Here is a 26,663-nt window from a genome sequence, read left to right as displayed (position 1 = left end):
CTACTCCAGATCGGTGCCTCGACACAATCCTGTCTCAGAGCTTTACAGACAATTCCTTCGACCTCATGGCTCAGTTTTTGCTCTGACATGCACTGTCAACTGTGGGACCTTACATAGACAGATGTGTGCCTTTCCAAATAATGTCTAATACATTGAATTTACAACAGGTGGACTCCAATCAAGTTGTAGAAACTGCCAAGGATGATCAATGGAAAGAGGATGCACCTGAGCTCAATTTCGAGTCTCATAGCAAAGGGTCTGAATATGTATTTATTTTTTCTTTTAGAAAAAGGCTGTAACATAACAAAATAGGGAAGGGGTCTGAATACTTTTCGATACTTGCACTGTATATAAATGTACCTTGTATCAATGTAGACAATGTATCATTGTCTTGTTTCTGTTTGTACCTTTGTTAAACCATTATCTGTTACCTATTACACTGTCTGAAGCCTACAAAGACCAAAGAGTAAAATTCTATTCAATAAAAGGTCAAAAGGCTATATCCTCTCCCTCATGTTTTTATAGACCCTCCATTGTGGCAACTCTCAATATACACTGCTCAAAAAAATTAAGGGAACACTAAAATAACACATCCTAGATCTGAATGAATGAAATATTCTTATTAAATACTTTTTTCTTTACATAGTTGAATGTGCTGACAACAAAATCACACAAAAATGATCAATGGAAATCAAATTTATCAACCCATGGAGGTCTGGATTTGGAGTCACACTCAAAATTAAAGTGGAAAACCACACTACAGGCTGATCCAACTTTGATGTAATGTCCTTAAAACAAGTCAAAATTAGGCTCAGTAGTGTGTGTGGCCTCCCCGTACCTGTATGACCTCCCTACAACACCTGGGCATGCTCCTGATGAGGTGGCGGATGGTCTCCTGAGGAATCTCCTCTCAGACCTGGACTAAAGCATCTGCCAACTCCTGGACAGTCTGTGGTGCAACGTGGCCTTGGTGGATGGAGCGAGACATGATGTCCCAGATGTGCTCAATTGGATTCAGGTCTGGGGAACGGGCGGGCCAGTCCATAGCATCAATGCCTTCCTCTTGCAGGAACTGCTGACACACTCCAGCCACATGAGGTCTAGCATTGTCTTGCATTAGGAGGAACCCAGGGCCAACCGCACCAGCATATGGTCTCACAAGGGGTCTGAGGATCTCCTCTCGGTACCTAATGGCAGTCAGGCTACCTCTGGCGAGCACATGGAGGGCAGTGCGGCCCCCCAAAGAAATGCCACACACCATGACTGACCCACCGCCAAACCGGTCATGCTGGAGGATGTTGCAGGCAGCAGAACGTTCTCCATGGCGTCTCCAGACTCTGTCACGTCTGTCACATGTGCTCATGTGCTCAGTGTGAACCTGCTTTCATCTGTGAAGAGCACAGGGCGCCAGTGGCGAATTTGCCAATCTTGGTGTTCTCTGGCAAATGCCAAATGTCCTGCACGGTGTTGGGCTGTAAGCACAACCCCCACCTGTGGACGTCGGGCCCTCATACCACCCTCATGGAGTCTGTTTATGACCGTTTGAGCAGACACATGCACATTTGTGGCCTGCTGGAGGTCATTTTGCCGGGCTCTGGCAGGGCTCCTCCTTGCACAAAGGCGGAGGTAGCGGTCCTGCTGCTGGGTTGTTGCCCTCCTACGGCCTCCTCCACGTCTCCTGATGTACTGGCCTGTCTCCTGGTAGCACCTCCATGCTCTGGACACTACGTTGACAGACACAGCAAACCTTCTTGCCACAGCTCGCATTGATGTGCCATCCTGGATGAGCTGCATTACCTGAGCCACTTGTGTGGGTTGTAGACTCCGTCTCATGCTACCACTAGAGTGAAAGCACCGCCAGCATTCAAAAGTGACCAAAACATCAGCCAGGAAGCATAGGAACTGAGAAGTGGTCTGTGGTCACCACCTGCAGAACTACTCCTTTATTGGGGGTGTCTTGCTAATTGCCTATAATTTCCACCTGTTGTCTATTCCATTTGCACAACAGCATGTGAAATTTATTGTCAATCAGTGTTGCTTCCTAAGTGGACAGTTTGATTTCACAGAAGTGTGATTGACTTGGAGTTACATTGTGTTGTTTAAGTGTTCCCTTTATTTTTTTGAGCAGTGTATTTTTTTTTTCAGGTGGCCGAATATAACTATCTGAACGCCAATAAGCCACGTCTCCAATCTTCTGCTCAGCTTCCGCCACTACAACATATTTTAAAAAAGGTTCAAAATTGAACCCCTCCCGTCACGAAAAGATTCCTGTTTGAACCTTAACACGGGTTCCTCTAATAACTGTTTCAGAGTGGTTCCTCAAGGAACCTTTTTGACCTAAAAAGGTTCCCCCACAGTGGCAAACTTTGTATCCCTTTTTCTCCCCAATTTTGTGATTTTCAATTGGTAGTTAGTCTTGTCCTATCGCTGCAACTCCCGTACGGACTCTGGAGAGGCGACGGTTGAGAGCCGTGTGTCCTCCGAAACACAACCCAGCCAAGCCACACTGCTTCTTGACACAACGCCCGCTTAACCCGGAAGCCAACCGCACCAATGTGTTAGAGGAAACACCGAACACCTGGCGACCGTGTCAGCGTGCATTGCGCCCGGCCCGCCACAGAAGTCGCTAGTGCACGATGGGACGGGAACATCCCTGCCGGCCAAATCCTCCTCTAACCCGGACGACCCTGGGCCAATTGTGCACCGCCCCATGGCTCTCCCGGTCGCGACCGGCTGCGACAGAGCCTGGACTCAAACCAGGATCTCTAGTGGCACAGTTAGCACTGTGATGCAGTGCCTTAAACCACTGTGCCACTCGGGAGATGGTGGCAATCTTTTGAACACCATAAGGTTCTTCGATGCTCGTTAACTTTTAAGAGTGTATGGGAAGTAATGTTTCAACATTGTTTCAACAAAATTCACCCGTACTCTTTGTTTTCCTTTCTCTCTCTGTCATTTATTATTTTGGTTCTATGTTTCTTGGAACAAGGGGACAAGAGTGCAGCACAGACAGACGGATATAGCATTGCGATAGAGGAGGGATCAAGTCCCTAGCTGTCGCTATGCTTTAAATATCTGGAGCAGAATTAGAGGGGACCAGAGCGACAACAGACCACCTCTCTCTGGCATGACGGCATGGTTATTTACCACTGAAACTCCTCTACAGTAAGCACTAACTACACACTGGGAAGTTTCCATCCAAAGGGACTGTGTGACATGTTTTTCCAGTGATTCATTGCATGGACGTCCTGACAAGCCATACAATTTGCATCAGCTCAGTAAATAACCATGTTTCGTTTAGGTGCATTCCTCCAAATTGGTTCCCATGATGGCTCTAAACAAAATGAGTGTAAAACCACTGATAGATTCCTCAGGCGGATGTGGGGCAAACATAATGGCTAATGGGCTGGATGTGTTTTGGACTGTTCTATAATGCCACAGGCTACTCTGTCTGAAATTGCTCCCAGATCTTGTTGCACGATTACGGTCTGGATGAAGATGCATTTTCCCCCTCTGGAAATCCAGTTTGTCTCTGTGTGTGACTGTTTTTGTAGCTGGAATATGTCTGTTTACAGTTTTTGTGTGCGTACGTACTGTACTGTGTGCGTGCCATCTTTTTGTGTGGATCAGTTCAGATTACTCTCATGCTATGCCAGCTGTTAGTTATTTTGTGTGATGGTCTCATGGAAAGCTCATAATGAGAAGCAATTCAAGTATTTCTATTCTAATGGTATGTTCTTGTGATGCACTGGCCTCACTATGGGTCCATATCATCCTTCATAGGACATGTGCCTATTGTACATTACAACCCTGGTATTACTGGCCTAACCATGTCCTGCTTGACCAGCCTATTGTTCGGGTTTCTGTCAAGCCAGTCTTCACTGGAGCAGATCCAAAATCTCTCCCTCTCTCTACCGCCCTCCTCTTTACTCTCCCTCCCCATTCTTTCACTCTTGGGTTTTGCCCCCGGAAAGTATTCGCACACCTTGACTTTTTCCACATTTTGTTGTTACAGCCTGAATTTAAAATTGGTTCAATTTAGATTTTGTCACTGGCCTACACAGAATACCCCATAATGTCGAAGTGGAATTGTTTTTCATTTTACTCATTAATAAAAAATAAGAAGCCCTCTTATTGCAAACTTATTTAAGTTCAGGATAAAAAATGTGCTTAACAACTCATGCAATAAGTTGCATCGACTCACTCTGTGTGCAATAGTGTGTACCATGATATTTTGAAAGACTACCTCATCTCTGTAGCCCACAAATACAATTATCTGCAAGGTCCCTCAGTCGATCAGTAAATTGCTAGATTGGTTAAAAAATTGAATATCCCTTTGAGCATGGTGAAAATATGAATTCCACTTCGGCTGGTGTATCAATGCATACAGTCACTACAAAGATACAAGCTTCCTTCTTAACTCAGTTTCCGGAGAGGAAGAACCACCCAGGGATTTCACCATGAGGCCAATGGTGACTTTTAAAAAGAGTTGAATGGCACATGAGGTGATGGTGTTTCTGTGTGGTGTTGTGTTAGGGATAAAGTCTGACTCTTTAACCTGTGTTCCAACAGGACAGGTGGCAAAGCCATGACTCACTGGCCAACCGTGCCACAGGGAAGCAGAGTGACGCTGTTTCCAATTTTAGCTCATGTCGCTGACACCAGCAGTGCAGCCAGGACCGCTGCCTTAACGGGCACAGTAACCAGGGGGCTTATAGTTGGGGTGACAGACAATGGACTAAAGGTGCTTGACTCTACCCCCGGTCAAAAGCTTAAAGCGATTGAACGGGATCTTAATCTCAACAAATTTGGAATGATTCGTAACCTATCATATGAATTACAACATCATACTAATTTTGCAGGACACAACATATTATATGAAATGGATGATGTAGTACACAATTCTCAGGGACCCGTTTTGACTCAAGACTATTTCCAAACTACTAGCTGAAATCATACAAAATCGTTATTACGCATCTTTAAGTGACACTATAGGACATAAGACAGGACCAGTGGCGATTTTAGCATGTAAATATTGGTGGGGCAAATTTTTTTATGTGGGATGCATGCCAGTAAACCCACTACACAACATAACACTAAACAATACATTAATTGCACTATAACGCTGACAAATGGTGCACACAAACTGTTAGGGCCTACATAAAGCTGTCCCAACAGCAGTCCCAACATCTTACCACTTACCTTTCAGCATTATTTACTGCCTTTAAAAAAAAACATAGCTGGTATGGCTGACTTGCTTAAACAAATGTAGTTTCTACTGACAATTGAGATGTACACACTATGGCATAAAGGGACAACGGATAAGAGGCAATCCGTAATTTTGATTAAGACAATGAGCAAAATAGGATGGACGTAGTCAATATAACTATTTGTTGAGCACTTTTGAAATGTACAGCGACAGAATTCAGAACATTATTAGGGTGAGGCACATGGACAACTAACAGCTTATTACACAACATACACTAAGTATTACTTAGCTGCAATATACATATCTCCCTGGCATATTACATCATTTGTGCAGCAGCATACAATACATTTTTGGACTCACCTTGTATTTCTGTGCCCACTTGAACAGGAAGGTGGCGTGGCGGTCCTTCATGGGCAAATTTTGTCATCAAAGTCTGTCATTCTCTGGATTTATGGTGCTTCTAAGTCAACTGGGAACTCTGGGGGAAAAAAGTCTAATCATGATGACGTCAGTGATCTTCAGGTCGTAGCTCTAGAAAGAGGCCCGAGTTCCAGATTTTACAATTCAGTGTTTGATGAAAGTTTAAAACGTATTTTCCCAGTCGTAGCCCGTTTTCTCAGAGTTCCCAGTTGTCTGAAACTCACATTTAGCCACTGATTCCTTCCAAACCACTCATTGTTGAATTTGCGATATCCAACTTGTTGTGTAATGTTTATGGCCAATGGCCGATTAGCACCGATACGTTTTATCTATAATTTCTCTTCATTATTTCTCTTCATATGACAAGGATTAAAAAGGATTTGCCATTAGATTGTCGACTTGATTCATGATGATGACTGCTAGCTAAGATTTTGAAAGTATGAGGTTGACATGATCAGCCCAATCAAAGCTACTGTAGATATAACGTGATTTGACGTCATTTTATCTGTGGCCAATGACCTTGAGACTTCTTGGATGGGCACTTCTAATGTAACTCTATGGCAGCAGTCATGGGAGTAGAATTTTCTAAGTCTCCCCGTAGACTTGGCGGTGACGTAGTGTCCCCATGAGTGACAGAACACTGAGCCAATCACGACGCAACTCTACATATTTTCTGCTGGCTTGCACCACCACCACCACCACCACCACCACCACCACCACCACCACCACCACCACCACCACCACCACAGAAAGCACTGAGCTAGGCTGAAACACTTGTATTTGGAGCTGCCTTACTCAAGAAAACAAAAAAGAGACCATGTTTGTATGCGGCTTTATTAACTCAATGATATATATATATTTTTACATTGTTTGCAAAATGATATATGACACGTATTAATGCCAAGTTAACATGCAAACCAGGCAAGCACCCTCCCCCCAAAAATACAACACAAAATATAATTTCATTTTTTGCTAAAAATGTGGGGCTCAAAACAGGTGGCTCTGCCCCACCTTCCCTGAATGACGGGTCGCCACTGGACAGGACATGCAACATACTGAGCCTGAGGGTAATGATCTATGTAATGTCAGACAGTATTTCAGCAGTTAGCTCAAGCTTCAGGCTGCTGCCTGACATTTGCAAAGGGATTCCACAGATATTAACTGGCAGTGTTCGCATAAAAGTAATTGCTTCTGTCATTTTGATCCCCCTAAAAAGTGTTAAAATATATTTTAGTAACTATTTATGATCCATAAAGCCAGAGTTAAGGGCTATTATTCTTCTGCATTGCATCTGATTATCGTGACCTACTTAAACATTATTAACGACTTTCCATGACGTTTAAAATGCATCTATGAATCTATGATGATGACTGTTTCATTGTTATAATTTTGCCAAAGATGATGTTTGAAGTTTGTTTCTTTTTTTCCTTTTTCTCTCCCTCTCATTTCTCTTCCTGGATGTTGTCTTGGTAACCAGGCAGCATCTGCAGCAGGCCCCCGTCCTGTAGCTGCAGTATGTTTACCCCCTTGGAGACTGGTAGCAATTTTCTGAGCAGTTGTTTCTAATCTTCAGTAGAACACAGCGTTTTGCATTTATTCTCTAAATGATAAATGTCTGCTTTCCTTTGCTGGCCGTTAGAAGTCTAGAGTGTACGCACTTGGGCATCACATAGCAACAAGCCTGACTGCAGTTTGACATAGAAGTAGAAAGATGAGGAGAAGTCAACCTGAAAGGTAAAGCGGTACGGCGGGCTAGCAGATGTGAAGGCAGGCTAGCAGACGTGAAATAGTTCCGCTCCACTTTAAGAGCGGGAGTGGCGGTGGAGTGCTGGTGTGAACTCTCCCTTGGGGTGGGACTTCCACCAATGAAAGAGGGACACTGAGGGGCCTGTAGTGATGCCCCCTCCCCTCCGGCCAGATGGGCAGTATTGAAATACTTTAATTTGTATTTTCAAAATACAAAATACTATTATAAACCTTTTTTCTTTATAGCAGTTAATATATTGGTGCCCCCCTTTTACCCTGCATTGGTATCAGAAGTCTAACAGAACTATGGTGTGGTAAAGGCATCTATTAAATGAATTAAATATAAATGTACAATACATAATGCAAAAATTAACAATTCCAAAGCATGCTGAGTATTATTCTAATGAGCGCCACCCTGAAGCAATATTGTGCTTTGCAGTTAATTTTGGTATGTTCATTTTCATATATACATTCACATTTTGATCATTTAGCAGACACGCTTATCCAGAGTGACTTGCTCAACTAAGGTAGTTAAACAACATAAGGTACCGTCATAGCAAGTAAATATTTTTGTAACCGTTACTGAGAATTTTGTTGCTGTTCAGGCCGGCTACTTGCAAATTGTATTACAGAATATATGTATTTCAATAAAATACATCACAAAATAAAAGTGTATTTTGTCGTTTATTTTGATGCGTTGATCTTTATTGTATTTTGTATCTGTATTTTGTAATTGTATTTTTGCGATTTTTAACCATTCCTGCCACTTGAATTTAGCTGCTGTCTCCTGTTGTCAGGCCGATGCCCCCCTGCAGTAAGTTCCTGCAGTAATAATACAATTGTATTCTATTTCTCATTATAGTGGAGAGAAGTAGACTCACTTTGGAGTTTGACTCTCAATATGGCTCGATGCGATTTAGTTGTAACATTTTACTCTGCACAAATCATATATTATGAAGGTCATACCAAAGCAAAGTCAAATTTCCCAGCATGCTCTAATCAACACCTCACGGCACAACGCCTCTCCCCTATTTGACCTAGATATTTTGTGTATGTATGGTATGTGTGCTGTTTTTAAATGTATGTAGTTCTGTCCTTGAGCTGTTCTTGTCTATTAATGTTCTGTAAAAGCCTGCCTATATATATGCAGCGTTTTTCCTCAGCATGACCCTTTGGAAGGCAGGATGTGGCGGTGACAACAGCACTAATGCAGCCATGGCAGCCATGGAGAAAACACTTGTTCAGCATGGCCCAAAATGGACTTAATGACTGAGACAGCTTCTAACCGCAACCCAGCACGGTCTCAGAAAGTCCTTAAGCAGTCAGTATTCCCTAAGATGAAATAAAAGGTGTTGCGTCTGTCATGCTGCTGCCTCCTTCTCATAAATCTTAGTCATGTCTGTCATCCACTGAAGTCATCTGTCCGTGTACTGTAAGTCTGGTATTTTATTAGGATCCCCATTAGCTGTAGCGAAAGCCGCAGCTACTCTGCCTGGCGTCCACACAGAATATGAAACATGACATAATACAGAACATTTCAATTCAGCAATGTTTTAAATCAACTTTTTCCCCAACCTAAACATTGTCTAAGGCAGCCTACAAAGAAATTATGCAATTATTCAACTTACAGTAGCTTACTAAGGCTTACTTCAATGTAAAATATCAACTGTTCTACTGGGTCCAATTAAATGAGGGATGCGGATTATAATTTGTTGTAGCCTATGGCTCCTTTGGGAATATGAACCAATCACGTCCAGAAAATAAAACAGATTTTCTCTCCTCAGTAATGGCAAATGGCTGCATTCTTGTTCATGTTTTTAGTTTTTTTATGAATATGCTTTTCATCATATCCCTGATTTGCTCAAAGTGCTTACTTGCCAGCTTTGAAATACAATGTTGCAACCACTAGCAGATGTGTGTACCAAGTTTGCAGGGAGGTGAGCACATTGTCATGTCAAGTTACATTTTTATATAAATGCCAACTTTTGCGTGAACTGGCGCATGCACATTTTGGGGTATAGTTTGTACATACGCACGGTTTATAAATGAAGCCCCAGGGATGGGTAGGTTACTTTCTAAATGTAATCTGTTACAGTTACTAGTTACCTGTTCAAAATTGTGATCAGTAATGTAACTTTTGTTAAATAAATGCTTTGGGGATTTGAACGTACAAGATTTTGGGCGGAAATGCATTAATGTTTCAGCAGTGCCTCCAGGTACATCTTTATTACCAAGAACATATATCCACACTCATTTTACATTTTAGTCATTTAGCAGACACACTTATCCAGAGCGACTTATAGTTAGTGCAATCATCTTAAGATAGCTAGGTGTGACAACCACATATCTCAGGCATAGTAAGTACACTTTTCCTCAAAGTAGTTATTAGCAAAGTCAGAGCAAGAAAGGGTGAGGTGGGGGGGGGGGGGGTCATCAAGTGCAAATATTGGTTTAGGAAGGTTATGTAAAAATAAAAAATTGGAGGAGGAAGCCAAGAGACCAGAGGTGGCAGAACGGAGAGCTTGGGTTGGGTTGTAGGGTTTGAGAATAGCCTGAATGTAGGGAGAGACAGTTCCTCTTGTTGCTCCGTAGGCAAGTACCATGGTCTTGTAGTGGATGCGAGCTTCGACTGGAAGCCAGTGGAGTGTGCGGAGGAGCGGGATGACATTGGAGAACTTGGGAAGGTTGAAAACCAGGTGGGCTGCAGCGTTCTGATAAATTGCAGGAGTCTGATGGCACAAGCAGGGAGCCCGGCCAACAGCGAGTTGCAGTAGTCCAGATGGGAGATGACAATCGCCTGGATTAGGACCTGTGCTGCTTCCTGTGTGAGATAGGGTCGTACTCTACGGATGTTGTAGAGCATGAACATGCAGGAGCGAGTCACTGCTTTGATATTTGTAGAGACCTACAGGGTGTTCTCCGGGGTCATGCCAAGGTTCTTTGCACTCTGGGAGGGAGACACTGTGGAGTTGTCAACCATGATGGAGAGGTCTTTGAACAGGCTGGCCTTTCCGGGAGGAGGAGAGCTTGAGGTGGTGGGCCAACATCAAGCTGAGACGTGTGTCGCCACCTGGGTGTCAGAAGGGGGGAAGGAGAAAAGAAGTTGAGTGTCATCCGCATAGCAATGATAGAAGAGAGGATATGACTGAGCCGAGTGACTTGGTGTATAGAGAGAAAAGGAGGGGGCTTAGAACCAAGCCCTGGAGGACAACAGCAGTGAGACTATGTGGCTCAGATACAGATCTTCTCCACGTCACCTGGTAGGGTACAGTTAGGGAACAGTGTAATTCCCTGGGGTACAAAAAGGTCAAAGTTACACATTAGGTACCTTCAGAGGTAGACCTACACATAGGATGGTACATGTACTGATAATCTATACTGAACATAAATATATGCAACATGCCACAATTTCTATGATTTTAATGAGTTACTTTCATACAGGGAAACCATTTGATTTAAATAAATTAATTAGGCCTTAATCTATGGATTTCACATGATTGGGCAGGGGCACAGCCATGGGGAGGCAGGCCCAGCCAATCAGAATGAGTTTTTCCCCACAAAAGGGCTTTATAACAGACAAAAATACACCTCAGTTTTATCAGCTGTCCAGGTGGCAGGTCTCACACGATCCCGCAGGTGAAGAAGCAGGATGTGGAGGTCCTGGGCTGGCGTAGTTATACATGGTCTGCGGTTGTGAGGTCGGTTGGACGTACTGCCAAATTCTCTAAAATGACGTTGGAGGCGGCTTGTGGTAGAGAAATTAACATTACATTCTCTGGCAACAGCTCTGGTGGACATTCCTGCAGTCAGCATGCCAATTGCATGCTCCCTCAAAGCTTGTTACATCTGTGGTATTTCGTTGTGTGACAAAACTGCACATTTTAGAGTGGCCTTTTATTGTCGCCAGCCCAAGGTGCACCTGTGTAATGATCATGCTGTTTAATCAGCTTCTTGATATGCCACACCTGTCAGGTGGATGGATTATCTTGGCAAAGGAGAAATGCTCACTAACAGGGATGTAAACAAATGTGTGCACACCATTTTAGGGAAATAAGCTTTTTGTGCGTACGGAAAAGTTCTGGGATCTTTTATTTCAGCTTATGAAACAACACTTTACATGTTGTATTTTATATATTTGTTCAGTATAGTATAATGTAAAATTTCTCACCAATATTTTGAAAATAAGGTGCAATCATTGCTCTGCTTTGAAATGTGTGGTGTGGCAATGTACAGGTGGGGCACATTAGCATATTTCAAATATATGTGTATTTATACCAACCGTCAGTGGAAGTGTTGTACCAGTTTAAGTGGTTGATGGTTATGTTGTCAAAGGTTGAACACTTCTTGGCTCTGTCAATTTTGCTATTTTTGTAAGCATGTGTGATATTAAGGAGCTGCATTGTTAAAAGGTTACTGTGCATTTCATATTAACCTAATGTTAATTGTTTGGAAGTTGCTGTGAATTTTGCATTACTTAATTAACAACTACCTGTCATTAAGTTATTATAAAATTCAGTTACTTATGAGTTACTAACTGCTAGTAACTCATTGGTAACTAGCTGCCAGCTTAACTGGCAACCAGATGTCTTAAAGTTATTGTAAAAAACTAGCGATAGGGAAATTACACTTCCTGAAGCATTGTTATTTATTTTATCGTCATTATTTTTCATTTTTCTCCCCAATTGGAGGTTACAGTCTTGTCTCATCGCTGCAACTCCCTTACGGACTCAGGAGAAGCGAAGGTCGAGAGCCATGCGTCTGTAACGGATGTCCTCCTCCTCTTCAACCGAAAAGGAGGAGTAGTGATTGAACCAAGGCGCAGCGTTGTGAAATGACATATTTAATAAAGACACGACAAAACAATGAAGACAGAAAACGACCTATACTTGAATAAACTACAAAATAACAAAACCGAAATGTATAGACAGACCTGAACAAATACGAACTTACAAATAACGCGAAGAACGCACGAACAGGGAAAATAGACTACACAAAAGAACGATGAACAAACAAACCGAACAGTCCCGTATGGTGCGACAAACACTGACACAGGAGACAACCACCCACAACGAACACTGTGAAACAACCTACCTAAATATGACTCTCAATTAGAGGAAAACGCCAAACACCTGCCTCTAATTAAGAGCCATACCAGGCAACCCTTAAACCAACATAGAAACAGAAAACATAGAATGCCCACCCAAACTCACGTCCTGACCAACTAAGACATACAACAAACTAACAGAAATAGGTCAGGAACGTGACATGACCCCCCCCCCTTAAGGTGCGAACTCCGGGCGCACCAGCACAAAGTCTAGGGGAGGGTCTGGGTGGGCATCTGACCACGGTGGTGGCTCAGGCTCAGGGCGAGGTCCCCACCCCACCATAGTCAATCCCAGCTTACATTTCCCCCTACAAATGACCACCCTCATATTACACCCCCTTAATCTTTTGGGTAACATCGAGACAAGGGGCAGCACCGGGATAGAGGGATAGCTCAGGACAGAGGGATAGCTCAGGACAGAGGGATAGCTCAGGATAGAGGGGTAGCTCAGGATAGAGGGGCAACTCAGGATAGAGGGGCAACTCCGGACTGAAAGGCAGCTCCGGACAGAGAGACAGCTCTGGACTGAGGGGCAGTTCTGGATAAATAGCCGCTCTGGGCTGAGGGACAGCTCATGACTGGCTGACGGCTCTGGACGCTCATGGCTGGCTGACGGCTCTGGACGCTCATGGCTGGCTGACGGCTCTGGACGCTCATGGCTGGCTGACGGCTCTGGACGCTCATGGCTGGCTGACGGCTCTGGACGCTCATGGCAGGCTGACGGCTCTGGACGCTCATGGCTCACTGACGGCTCTGGCAGATCCTGTCTGGTTGGCAGCTCTGGCAGATCCTGTCTGGTTGGCGGCTCTGGCAGATCCTGTCTGGTTGGCGGCTCTGGCAGATCCTGTCTGGTTGGCGGCTCTGGCAGATCCTGTCTGGTTGGCGGCCCTGGCAGATCCTGTCTGGTTGGCGGCTCTGGCAGATCCTGTCTGGTTGGCGGCTCTGGCAGATCCTGACTGACGAATGGCTCTAGCGGCTCCTGACTGACTAACGGCTCTGACGGCTCGGGACAGACGGGTGGCTCTAATGGCTCGGGACAGACGGATGGCTCAGACGGCGCTGGGGAGACGGATGGCTCAGATGGCGCTGGGGAGACGGATGGCTCAGATGGCGCTGAGGAGACGGATGGCTCAGATGGCGCTGAGGAGACGGATGGCTCAGATGGCGCTGCGGAGACGGATGGCTCAGATGGCGCTGCGGAGACGGATGGCTCAGATGGCGCTGCGGAGACGGATGGCTCAGACTGATCCTGTCTGGCGGAAGGCTTTGTAGGCTCATGGCAGACGGACAGTTCAGGCGCCGTTGGGCAGACGGCAGACCCTGGCCGGCTGAGACGCACTGTAGGCCTGGTGCGTGGTGCCGGAACTGGAGGCACCGGACTGGAGACATGCACTTCAAGCCTAGTGCGGGGAGCAGGGACAGGGCACACTGGACTCTCAAAGCGTACTATATGCCTGGTGCGTGGTACCGGCACTGGTGGCACTGGGCTGAGTGCACGCACATCATGACGAGTACGGGGAGAAGGAACAGTGTGTACAGGGCTCTGGAGACGCACAGGTGGCTTAGTGCGTGGTGCCGGAACTGGAGGCACCGGACTGGAGACACGCACCATAGAGAGAGTGCGTGGAGGAGGAACAGGGCTCTGGAAACGCACTGGAAGCCTGGTGCGTGGTGTAGGCACTGGTGGTACTGGGCTGGGGCGGGGAGGTAGCGCCGGATATACCGGACCGTGCAGGCTTATTGGCTCCCTTGAGCACTGAGCCTGCCCAACCTTACCTGGCTGAATGCTCCCCATCGCCCGACCAGTGTGGGGAGGTGGAATAACCCGCACCGGGCTATGTAGGCGAACCGGGGACACCCTGCGTAAGGCTGGTGCCATGTAAGCCGGCCCAAGGAGACGTACTGGTGGCCAGATATGTAGAGCCGGCTTCATGGCACTTGGCTCAATGCTCAATCTAGCCCTACCAGTGCGGGGAGGTGGAATAACCCGCACTGGGCTATGCACACGTACAGGAGACACCGTGCGCTCTACTGCGTAACACAGTGTCTGCCCGTACTCCCGCTCTCCACGGTTAGCCTGGTAAGTGGGCGCAGGTCTCCTACCTGCCCTTGGCCCACTACCTCTTAGCCCCCCCCCCCCCCCCCCCCAAGAAATTTTTGGGTAGTACTCACGGGCTTTTCGGGCTTCTGTGCAAGATGCTTCCCCTCATAACGCCGGTTCCCTTCTCCGATTGCCTCTGCTCTCCTCAGTGCCTCCAGCTGTTCCCATGGGAGGCGATCCCTTCCAGCCAGGATCTCCTCCCATGTGTAGCAACCTTTCCCGTCCAAAACATCCTCCCATGTCCATTCCTCCTTCTTGTGCTGTCCCTTCCTCCGATTACACCGCTTCTTGGTTCTGGTTACGTGGTGGGTGATTCTGTAACGGATGTCCTCCTCCTCTTCAACCGAAAAGGAGGAGTAGTGATTGAACCAAGGTGCAGCGTTGTGAAATGACATATTTAATAAAGACACGACAAAACAATGAAGACAGAAAACGACCTATACTTGAATAAACTACAAAATAACAAAACCGAAATGTATAGACAGACCTGAACAAATACGAACTTACAAATAACGCGAAGAACGCACGAACAGGGAAAATAGACTACACAAAAGAACGATGAACAAACAAACCGAACAGTCCCGTATGGTGCGACAAACACTGACACAGGAGACAACCACCCACAACGAACACTGTGAAACAACCTACCTAAATATGACTCTCAATTAGAGGAAAACGCCAAACACCTGCCTCTAATTAAGAGCCATACCAAGCAACCCTTAAACCAACATAGAAACAGAAAACATAGAATGCCCACCCAAACTCACGTCCTGACCAACTAACACATACAACAAACTAACAGAAATAGGTCAGGAACGTGACAGCGTCCTCCGAAACACCGCCCTTCTCAGCCACACTGCTTCTTGACACACTGCTCACTTAACTCAGCTGAACCAATGTGTCAGAGGAAGCACCATTCAACTGACGACTGTAGTCAGATTGCAGGCGCCCGGCCAGCCACAAGGAAATCCCGGCCAGCCAAACCCTCCCTTAACCCAGATGACGCAGGGCCAATTGTGCACCGTCTCATGGGTCTCCCGGTCACAGCCGGGCTGTAGTGATGTTTCAAGGCACTAGACTGCTGCACCACTCGGGAGGCTCAAGCGTTGAGGTTTTAAAGACAATTGTACCAAATAGGTTCATTAATTAAGGATTTGAACAACAAAGTGTACTGTACACTAGTGGAGCTTGCTGGTGAAAATAATTGAAAGCAGCCAAATTATTATAGATGACGTGCCACATGTCTTCTACTAAACCAATACCAAACCAATCAGGTGGTTGTTCGACGAAACGAAGCTTCGGACGTCATTGATCACATGCTTTTGATAAAGTGATGCAGGCATCGGCACATTGCTTCGAAGTACATTGCTTAGCGATTTCAGTGCATGCCTCGGAGCTCCGGTATCAAACGTAACCTCACTACTAGCTGCCAGTAGCTCACTGTCCGTCACACCTACTAAGCATTCTTTGTGGTAAGCACACTTGGGACCCAGCCTCACCTGGCCTCAATCTCTCGGTTGGCAGCAAACAGACCTTCCTGGCACACCATCAGGTCAGTGAGCGTGACAGAGATCAGCCACAGTAAGTTATTGTGAATTTTACAATAACTGCTTGCAGCTAGCTGACAGTAAGTTATTGAAAATGTGCGCTATTTCTATGCTTCCCCGTCTTAAGTTTAGGTTTTGCGTCTTACTTTCGGTTTTGTACGCCAGTTCAAAACTATGACACAGGTGTCATTTAAACACATCCGTCAGTGCTGCTGTGCATCACAAGAGACTTGACAAATGGGAGTTGTAATTTAAAAAAAATTACATCATTGATGCAATTTCAATGTTGATTTGTGTATAACCAAATTTGCTTGATATGATATTATTGCAAAACTGCTCACTGCATCCAAGTTTCTTGACATATGCATTTCAATGAGCTGTCAGTCAAGACAAGCTCATGAATATAAGCTTCCTGCCCACTCAGCCTGTCTTTTCAAACTACCTGGTATTTAGCCATGAGAGAAAGTAAAAATCTTTATGGGTGCTATTTTATTAACTTAAAAAAACTATTTTAAATTGGAATCAGACTGACTTTTTCGGGACCTTTTTAAGTTATTAGAAAATGTACAGGAATCGCTTAACAGTGCAGCTCTTGAAAGCAACACGCTGTTACGAAGATTGTAGAACTGGGAGTAGACAAATGAGATGCTCAACTTTTGTCAACATAACGATTAAACCACCTCAACTGGTACAACACTTCAAGTAACGGTTGGCAATATTCAACATATTAGACTTGGCCCTCAAATATGCTAATATGCTCCCACCTACATTTCATAGAGCAGTTAAACTTAGATAAATAAGTAATATTACAACAATAACACCTTAATTCAACTGTAAAAATACTGTATTTGTATTCCAACTCAGTAGTTGATAACTTACTGTCAAATTACTGGTAATTTTTAATAGTGTGTACATAAGCACCTCAGAAGTGTCCTATAAGTATAACAGAAGAACCTGTCATTGGTTCTACCTTGACCAGAGGGTTCTTCATGAAAGGGTTTTAAATGGAACTCAAACGGGTTCCCCTACAGCGGGATTTCCCAAGGGGTGCACGTTTTGGGTTTTGCCCTAACACTACACAGCTGATTCAGATAATCAACTAATCATCACGCTTTGATCATTTTAATCAGCTGTGTAGTGTTAGGGGAAAACCCAAAACGTGCACCCCTTGGGGTCCCGAGAACTGAGTTTTGGGAAATGCTGCTCTACAGGGACAAATCAAAAGGTTCTACGTGGCACCCAAAAGGGTTCCGCCATAGCGACAAATAACAGAATGTCTATTTGGTCAAATATTTTAACAAACCTTATCATAACCAGAGGTCCTGTGGTGTATCAGGAAATTCAGGTTTGCAACTGAGAGGTAGTGAGGTTGACTCTCAAGTAATCAGAATTTTGCTGGTCTGCAAAATCTAGCTCATCATTATCATATTTCCCAGCATGTGTTATTGCAGTTTGATTTTTAGAATTGCTTGTTTCAATATCTGTGTTTTTACATGTACATTGATTGAATAATTAATCAATACATTTCGTATACTACACAAAGATAAATAACATACATTTTCCAACTAATACAGTCTGCTAGTTGGACATATTGCACCCATTTACTGAAATGGTTGTTCCAGTTTAGATGGTTTAGGTAGTCTTATTCATTCATCTTTCTAACCCTGACAGTCATTTTAAATGCACATTGTGGGAATCGATTGGCTGGATTCGAATAGGACTTAAACATATTTTTGCAAGCCAACATAATGTGACTTAATGCTGGTTTTTCTATAGCTTGTGCTGATCACCAGTGTCCAAAACACAGTGGATGCTGGTCTGCCAGCTAGACCATACTGTTCTGCCAGCAAAACCAGCTAGACCATGACAGTCAGCCAGCAGAACCAGTTAGACAATGCTGGTCAGACCAGCATCTGACTAGCAAAGACCAGCACGAAGCATCATAAACCATCTTGAAATATATGCTGGTCTATGCTGTTTGTTTTTCTTCAGAAGGGTTATTACCCGTGTTAGACGATTATCCTGTGGCATTAGCTGAACTTTACACAGAAATACAAGTACACAGCATTAATTACTACCACGCTAACAGTATAACGGAAGAACATGCCTGCTATTTCAAACATTTCTCTCATCCCTCTCATGAAATTAATCAGGGATTTTGTAGGACTAGTTAGCAAGCATAAAGGTTCTCTCTGTTCCAAGGCCAGCTCAGCTCCACACAGACTTTACGCTAGACAAAGGATCAGCTTCAAAGATTAAAGTCAGGTCAAAGTCAGTTTCTGTTCTCAGTCTTGGTCATGCAGCTTCTGCCACAGCTACTACACCTCTCCTTTCCTCTTCTCCACCCACAATTCATCACTGGTCATCACTGGGAAACAAAGACTGTCCAGGGATATTGTAGAGTTATCCAACTACTCCACAGCCTAACTATAACTCTGGCCAGCTTTTCACAATAAAGTCAATTTGTTTGAATTGTGGCACTTTTGCTAGTGATGCATATGAAAAGTCTGTCCTATTTTGGCTAACATAGTGATAAAATCGTACCTTTACATTGCACTTTATTCAACCCATCTGGTATTAATTCAGATATATTGTATGTGCACCTGTGTTAAGATTCCCATAGACAAATTACAGCAACATTTCATTACGCTCTGGCTACTTAGTCTCGAAAACCCGACCCTCGGCTACAGAGTGACTAGGGTCTGGTTTCAATGCTGGACTCTTTTGGGATAGAGGAACTAGGTTACTCCCTACTTCACTACTTTATCCGCTTGAATAAAATACAAAATAGTAGCTAGCAAGATGGAGATCCGAGGTTATTTTCAATGAGTGCTAGTTTGCATCAACTACACTACCTTAACTATATAAAACATTTATATTTGACATTTTAGTAATTTAGCAGATGCTCTCATCAAGAGCGACTTACAGTTAGTGCATTCATCTTAAAATATCGAGGTGAAACAACCACATATCACAGTCACATATACAGGATACGAACGTTCCATTCCAGCTAAACAGTGGATATACAGTGGGGAGAACAAGTATTTGAAACACTGCCGATTTTGCAGGTTTTCCTACTTACAAAGCATGTAGAGGTCTGTATTTTTTATCATAGGTACACTTCAACTGTGAGAGACGGAATCTAAAACAAAAATCCAGAAAATCTCATTGTATGATTTTTAAGTAATTAATTTGCATTTTATTCCATGACATAAGTATTTGATCACCTACCAACCAGTAAGAATTCTGGGTCTCACAGACCTGTTAGTTTTCCTTTAAGAAGCCCTCCTGTTCTCCACTCATTACCTGTATTAACTGCACCTGTTTGAACTCGTTACCTGCATAAAAGACACCTGTCCACACACTCAATCAAACAGACTCCAACCTCTCCACAATGGCCTTGACCAGAGAGCTGTGTAAGGAGATCAGGGATAAAATTGTAGACCTGCACAAGGCTGGGATGTGCTACAGGACAATAGGCAAGCAGCTTGGTGAGAAGGCAACAACTGTTGTCGCAATTATAAAAAAATGGAAGAAGTTCAAGATGACGGTCAATCACCCTCGGTCTGGGGCTCCATGCAAGATCTCACCTCCCGGGGCATCAATGATCATGAGGAAGGTGAGGGATCAGCCCAGAACTACACGTCAGGACCTGGTCAATGACCTGAAGAGAGCTGGGACCACAGTCTCAAAGAAAACCATTATTAACACACTACGCCGTCATGGATTAAAAAACTGCATGGACTGCATCTCAATCCACCACATCCTCCAATGTTGGCCTTCCACATCTGCGGTGGAAGGTTGCTGAGCTACAGCGGTGTTTGTCAGACCAGGAGACATCCCGTAAATGGGACTTCTCACGAAAGGATTTGGCCTAGAAACTAATTTGACAACTCTATGGAAAGATGAGACCCTCACTTCTGTCTGTAGCGTCCAAACAGTTTGGCTACACACTACACACTACACACCCCTCTATGGAAAGGCCTCACAAGACTCGTCTGAAGGTAGTCCGGTACCAGTTTAAAAAATGAATGGAAGTATATAGTACATGGAGGTAGTTTTGTGCCAAAAAAATGGTTAAATATAGGTGAAACTTTTTTATAATAACTTCCTGATATTTCTTATATCTCTCAGATATAGGACAGACTCTTTAAAACAAACTTCCTTTGGATTTATTTTTTGACTATCTGATTTTGCCTGTATGAGTCTGTTATTCAGTGTGTTTCTATGGCCTAATAGCAGTAAGATAGTCAAATATAGTTTACATATACAGTGCCAGTTAGACGTTTGGACACACTTACTCATTCAAGGGTCTTTCTTTATTTTTACTATTTTCTACATTGTAGAATAATAGTGAAGACATCAAAACTAGGAAATAACATATATGGAATCAAGTAGTAACCAAAAAAGTTAAACAAACCAAAATATATTTTAGATTCTTTAAAGTAGCCACCCTTTGCCTTGATGGCAGCTTTGTACACTCTCTACTCTGACAATTAATCCACAGATAAAAGGGGTAACCTAGTTAGTTTCTAGTAATCTCTCCTTGTTTAGTCTTCTTCTAATGTGGATTTTAAGGTATGTTTACATATATTTTGCACCGCTCGCGCACACAACGAGGCCGGTGTAATCAACATGTTAGGCTTTTTTTCAAACATGAAAAAATAAGAAAATTGACTACTTTAAAATGGAGATAGCCTCAATGGTGTTGTCCATGCTGTCACCGATGCCATAATGGCACAGATACAAAGATGAGACCTCTCTCCATCTCTATGACTAAAACCCACTTCTGTCTTTTCCTCAGAACTTTCATGATCTACCTACATCCTTCCAGCGCTCACTGATTGTCAATTCTCCATATAAGCTTTGGCACCCTATTAGAGTTTGTATGATGCTCAAATGCAAAGGTGATCATAAGTACATACAGATGAAGAAATCTATCTATCGCTGGACACCCTGTACCATTTGGCACCCAGCAAGTGCACCAATAGACCTACTATACTAAATTATCCCCTCAGAAATACAGGGCATGTCTTCAGTTAAATTGTGGCAAAGAAAGGATGGCTGTAAAAGAGTGAATTTTCCTGGGTATGTTCCTGGGTTGACATTGTTTATGTTGGAGAACACAGGTTTTTCCTCTCTCCTCCTCGGTAACAGAGAGAAGGGCATGTCATCAGTGAGGGTTTTGGGTGGGGACCTCATTGCACACTACGCGATAGCAGAGCAAACCCACCAGGGAAAAGCACAGGAGGAAAAGAAAATGTGGAAAAAGTATTTCCAATTCAAATGGAAAGTGCACAGAGCAAAAAGTCTAATTTACTGATGGATTTGATTTCCCTTTCTCTTTTTTTCCCCCTTCCCTTTAGTTTTTTTTTCTCAGGTAGACTACAGTTAACTGTTAGCACAGACACATACTCTGTTCCCTGCTCTGTGTTTTCCAGAACTGCTAATTGAGCATGTTCAGGAAACCATAAATGTTCAACACCGGTCGTTGGCAGTCGGAGACATTAATGTGAAGGGGGAGGGTTAGGTATCAGTGTCTTCTGAAAGTTGACAGACTTGTTTTTGTGGCTTTGGTTGACTTCTGCACTACATGTGGAAAACAAATTATAGATGAAAAAGAAAAACACATTTAATTCACTTGTTTCAAAAGAGGTGTATGCTTCTCTCTCTCTACCAGGTTGAACAATGACACTGTTCAGGGAACAAATAAATAGTGTTTTTATGTGATATTCAACTCCAGCCTGAAATCCATTTATGTAATCCAGTCCAAAATCATCCATTGAAAAAGATGAATAATGCTCTACTAGAGGTTTAGAGGCCCTTTCAACACAACCATCATCATTCCAGTGTGGTTTTAGAAGCCAGAGTGCATCCAGGGTTTAATTTGACTACACAATCCAGGAGTGTCAATGTCTCCCTGTCTGTTTCTCTCTTTGGTCTGGGAATGTGTTGTCTCATGCTGCAAGTCCATTCTTACCTTCCAACAGCCCAAACCACCCCACCACACTAGACCCAAGAGGGTTACCTTCCCCTGTTCCCCAAATCCCTCTCTGGTCCCAGACACCCCCTTGTCCCTGAGCTCCCCTAGTTCCTCTCTTCTGTTCCTTCTCTCCTTCTACCTCTTCTTTTCCTCCTCCCATGGTCCTTGTGGGCCCACAACATATCCATCTACCAGCCCCGGTACTTTGTGGCTTGTTTCTGCTCTACGCGGCGTCCTAACCCGACTTCTCTACCCAACCATCTGTTAAGCACTCCCCCAACTGTTGTTCACACTCTCCCTCGTGTGTGAAAGAAATCACAGGCCTGTGTGACGGGTGGCAACCCACAAAACTGGACAGAAATTACACAGCTTCTCTGCCTCTACCCCTCCTCTAATTAGAAAGGGTGGAATGTGTAGTGTCAGGTAGTAGGTTCTGTGTTCCAAATGGCACCCTATTCCCTTTATAGTGCACTACTTTTGAACAGGGACCATAGGGCTCCGTTCAAAAGTAGTGCAATATATATGGAATAGGGTGAAATTTGGTACTCAGCCAAGGTAAAGGTATCAGGTAGGGATAGGACTATCTACCTGGACTTTCTACACATCACTTTCTCTGTCTGCTTGCCGACTACCGCTTGTCAGCCCAGTGACCGATAAGGTGTGACGTCTGTTTACCTAATTATATAGTGTCCACAGATACATCTTCATCATGATGTTTTGAAAAAATACTTTGTTTACATTTGAGGTTCCCTGATAGTATGCTGTGTACATGCTTGTGGAATTCCACTTGAGAAACCAAAGTAAATCGAGTCCAATCTACTTTTTCACCACAATCTCTTTCCTCCTTTTTCTATTTACCCAGCCGGGATTGACTTTGGCTGGAAGTAGGTCCTTTGAGGAAGAGAGAGTTTCCACACACACCACATTTACAGTGAAATGTGTAGCTGAAAGAAAGACAACATGAGACTGACTGAACCACATGGTGTTTGGATCCAGTCTGCAGTAGGAAGTCAACTTTCTGCTGTTCAGATTACAGTAGAAGGGTGGAGTGGTGGAGGAGAGGAGAGTTGGAGGGGATGGAGAGGGGGAAGACACTAGAGCTGTGCTTGAATACCCATACTAACATACGGTATACTACATACTTAAATTAGCATGCCACATTAAAAAATGTAGAACCAGGAACAGATATAGCCTTTGGTTCACTCCAGACCTGACTGCCCTTGACCAGCACAAAAACATCCTGTGGCGTACTGCATTAGCATCAAATAGCCCCCGTGATATGCAACTTTTCAGGGAAGTTAGGAACCAATATACACAAGCAGTTAGGAAAGCAAAGGCTAGCTTTTTCAGACAGAAATGTGCATCCTGTAGCACAAACTCAAAAAATATTCTGGGACACTGTAAAGTCCATGGAGAATAAAAGCACCTCCTCCCAGCTGCCCACTGCACTGAGGCTAGGAAACACTGTCACCACTGATAAATCCACGATAATTGAGAATTTCAATAAGTATTTTTCTACGGCTGGCCATGCTTTCCACCTGGCTACCCCTACCCCGGTCAACTGCCCTGCACCCCCCACAGCAACCCGCCCAAGCCCCCCCCCCCCCCCCCCCCCCCATTTCTCCTTCACCCAAATCCAGATAGCTGATGTTCTGAAAGAGCTGCAAAATCTGGACCCCTACAAATCAGCCGGGCTAGAAAATCTGGACCCTCTCTTTCTAAAATTATCTGCCGAAATTGTTGCAACCCCTATTACTAGCCTGTTCAACCTCTCTTTCGTATCGTTTGAGAACCCCAAAGATTGGAAAGCTGCCACGGTCATCCCCCTCTTCAAAGGGGGAGACACTCTAGACCCAAACTGATACAAACCTATATCTATCCTACCCTGCCTTTCTAAGGTCTTCGAAAACCAAGCTAACAAACAGATCACCGACCATTTCGAATCCCACCATACCTTCTCCGCTATGCAATCTGGCTTACGAGCTGGTCATCGGTGCACCTCAGCCACGCTCAAGGTCCTAAACGATATCATAACTGCCATCGATAAGAGACAATACTGTGCAGCCGTATTCATCGACCTGTCCAAGGCTTTCGACTCTGTCAATCACCACATTCTTATCAGCAGACTCAACAGCCTTGGTTTCTCAAATGACTGCCCTTGCCTGGTTCACCAACTACTTCTCCGATAGAGTTCATTGTGTCAAATCGGAGGGCCTGTTGTCCGGAACTCTGGCAGTCTCTATGGGGGTGCCACAGGGTTCAATTATCGGGCCGACTCTCTTCTCTGTATACATCAATGATGTCGCTCTTGCTGCTGGTGATTCTCTGATCCACCTCTACGCAGACGACACCATTCTGTATACTTCTGGCCCTTCTTTGGACACTATGCTAACTAACCTCCAGACGAGCTTCAATTCCATACAACTCTCCTTCCGTGGCCTCCAACTGTTCTTAAATGCAAGTAAAACTAAATGCATGCTCTTCAACCGATCGCTGCCCGCACCTGCCCGCCCGTCCAGCATCACTACTCTGGACGGTTCTGACCTAGAATATGTGGACAACTACAAATACCTAGGTGTCTGGTTAGACTGTAAACTCTCCTTCCAGACTCACAATAAGCATCTCCAATCCAAAATGAAATCTAGAATCGGCTTCCTATTTCGCAACAAAGCCTCGTTCACTCATGCTGCCAAACATACCCTCGTAAAACTGACTATCCTACCGATCCTTGACTTCAGCGATGTCATTTACAAAATAGCCTCCAACACTCTACTCAACAAATTGGGTCACAGTGCCATTCGTTTTGTCACCAAAGCCCCATATACTACCCATCACTGTGACCTGTACGCTTTTGTTGGCTGGCCCTCGCTTCATATTCGTCGCCAAACCCACTGGCTCCAGGTCATCTACAAGTCTTTGCTAGGTAAAGCCCCGCCTTATCTCAGTTCACTGGTCACCATAGCAGCACCCACCCGCAGCACGCGCTCCAGCAGGTATATTTCACTGATCACCCCCAAAGCCAATTCCTCCTTTGGCCACCTTTCCTTCCAGTTCTCTGCTGCCAATGACTGGAACGAACTGCAAAAATCGCTGAAGCTGGAGACTCATATCTCCCTCACTAACTTCAAGCACCAGATGTCAGAGCAGCTCACAGATCATTGCACCTGTACATAGCCCATCCAACTACCTCATCGCCATACTGTATTTATTTATTTATTTTGCTCCTTTGCACCCCAGTATCTCTACTTGCACATTCATCTGCACATCTATCACTCCAGTGTTTAATTGCTATATTGTAATTACCTCGCCACTATGGCCTATTTTATTGCCTTACCTCCCTTATCTTACCTCATTTGCACACACCGTATATATACTTTTCCCCCTACTGCATTATTGAGTGTATGGTTGTTTGTTCCATGTGGTTGTATATGTCGAACTGCTTTGCTTTATCTTGGCCAGGTCGCAGTTGTAGTAAATGAGAACTTGTTCTCAACTAGCCTACCTGGTTAAATAAAGGTGAAATAAAAATGAGTATACGCTACATACTAAAGGTTCATTTTAGTATACTGTAAACCAGGGGTGTCAAACTCATTCCACGGAGGGCCTAGTTTCTGCAGGTTTTTGGTTTTTCCTTTCAATAAAGCCCTAGACAACCAGGTGTGGGGAGTTCCTAACTAATTAGTGATGTTAATTCATCAATCAAGTATAAGGGAGGGGCGAAAACCCGCAGACACTCGGCCCCCCGTGGAATGAGTTTGACACCTGTGTCTTAAAGGATACTGTTCGTTTACAGCACAGGTGTCAAACTCATTCCACGGGGGGCCGAGTGTCTGCGGGTTTTCACTCCTCCCTTGTACTTGATTGATGAATTAACATCACTAATTAGTTAGGAACTCCCCACACCTGGTTGTCTAGGGCTTTATTGAAAGGAAAAACCAAAAACCTGCAGACACTAGGCCCTCCGTGGAATGAGTTTGACACCCCTGCTTTAAGATGAGCGTACTAGCCCTTCACCTGTCTACTGGAAGTTGATGCTGTTGCTATGCAACCTCTTGCTAGCAAGTTAACATAACAAATTACTAGTTAGACATTTTATGACTTCGGGTGTGTTCTTAAATTCAACCTGGAGTGCCAGACTGCGCTCGTAAATTCAGAGCGTTGTCAGATTGTCCGTTTGTAAATTCAGAGCGTTTCGCTCTCGGAGCACACACTGGATGCTTGGGCCGAGGAGTATGGTTGATTTGAGTGTTCTGACCTTACAACGGCAGTCAAGCACCCAAACTAACGTTGGCTAGCTACTTCCAGACACAAATGAGACCACTCTGACCATTTTATTCGCCCTAGCAGAGCTGGTTAGGCCGTTTTCATGTTATCCAGAGCGTTGGTGACTTTAACTGTGCTGCTGGCAACAATTGAATTATATATTTTTGCCGACGTTTACTGACACCGGCCATATTCAACGGGTGTTGAGCGCTCGTAAATTCATTATTCTGCGCTCTGGTAACGTTACACTCAGACGAGAGTGCTCTGAAATTGGAGTAGATAGCCAGAGT

The 26,663-nt window shown here is 44.3% G+C and overlaps 1 protein-coding gene across 1 annotated transcript in view; it reads left to right on the top strand.

Moving 5' to 3' along the window:
- Positions 1-26,663, top strand: part of LOC129855511 (collagen alpha-1(XXIV) chain-like) — a 245,152-nt gene that overhangs the window by 16,031 nt on the left and 202,458 nt on the right. The window lies entirely within an intron of this gene.

The sequence above is a fragment of the Salvelinus fontinalis genome, chromosome 5 (assembly GCF_029448725.1).
Source record: "Salvelinus fontinalis isolate EN_2023a chromosome 5, ASM2944872v1, whole genome shotgun sequence".
In the NCBI taxonomy this organism is placed as follows: Eukaryota; Metazoa; Chordata; class Actinopteri; order Salmoniformes; family Salmonidae; genus Salvelinus; species Salvelinus fontinalis.
The sequence above is the reverse complement of the archived record's forward strand: the minus strand, read 5'-3'. Positions and strand labels throughout refer to the sequence as shown.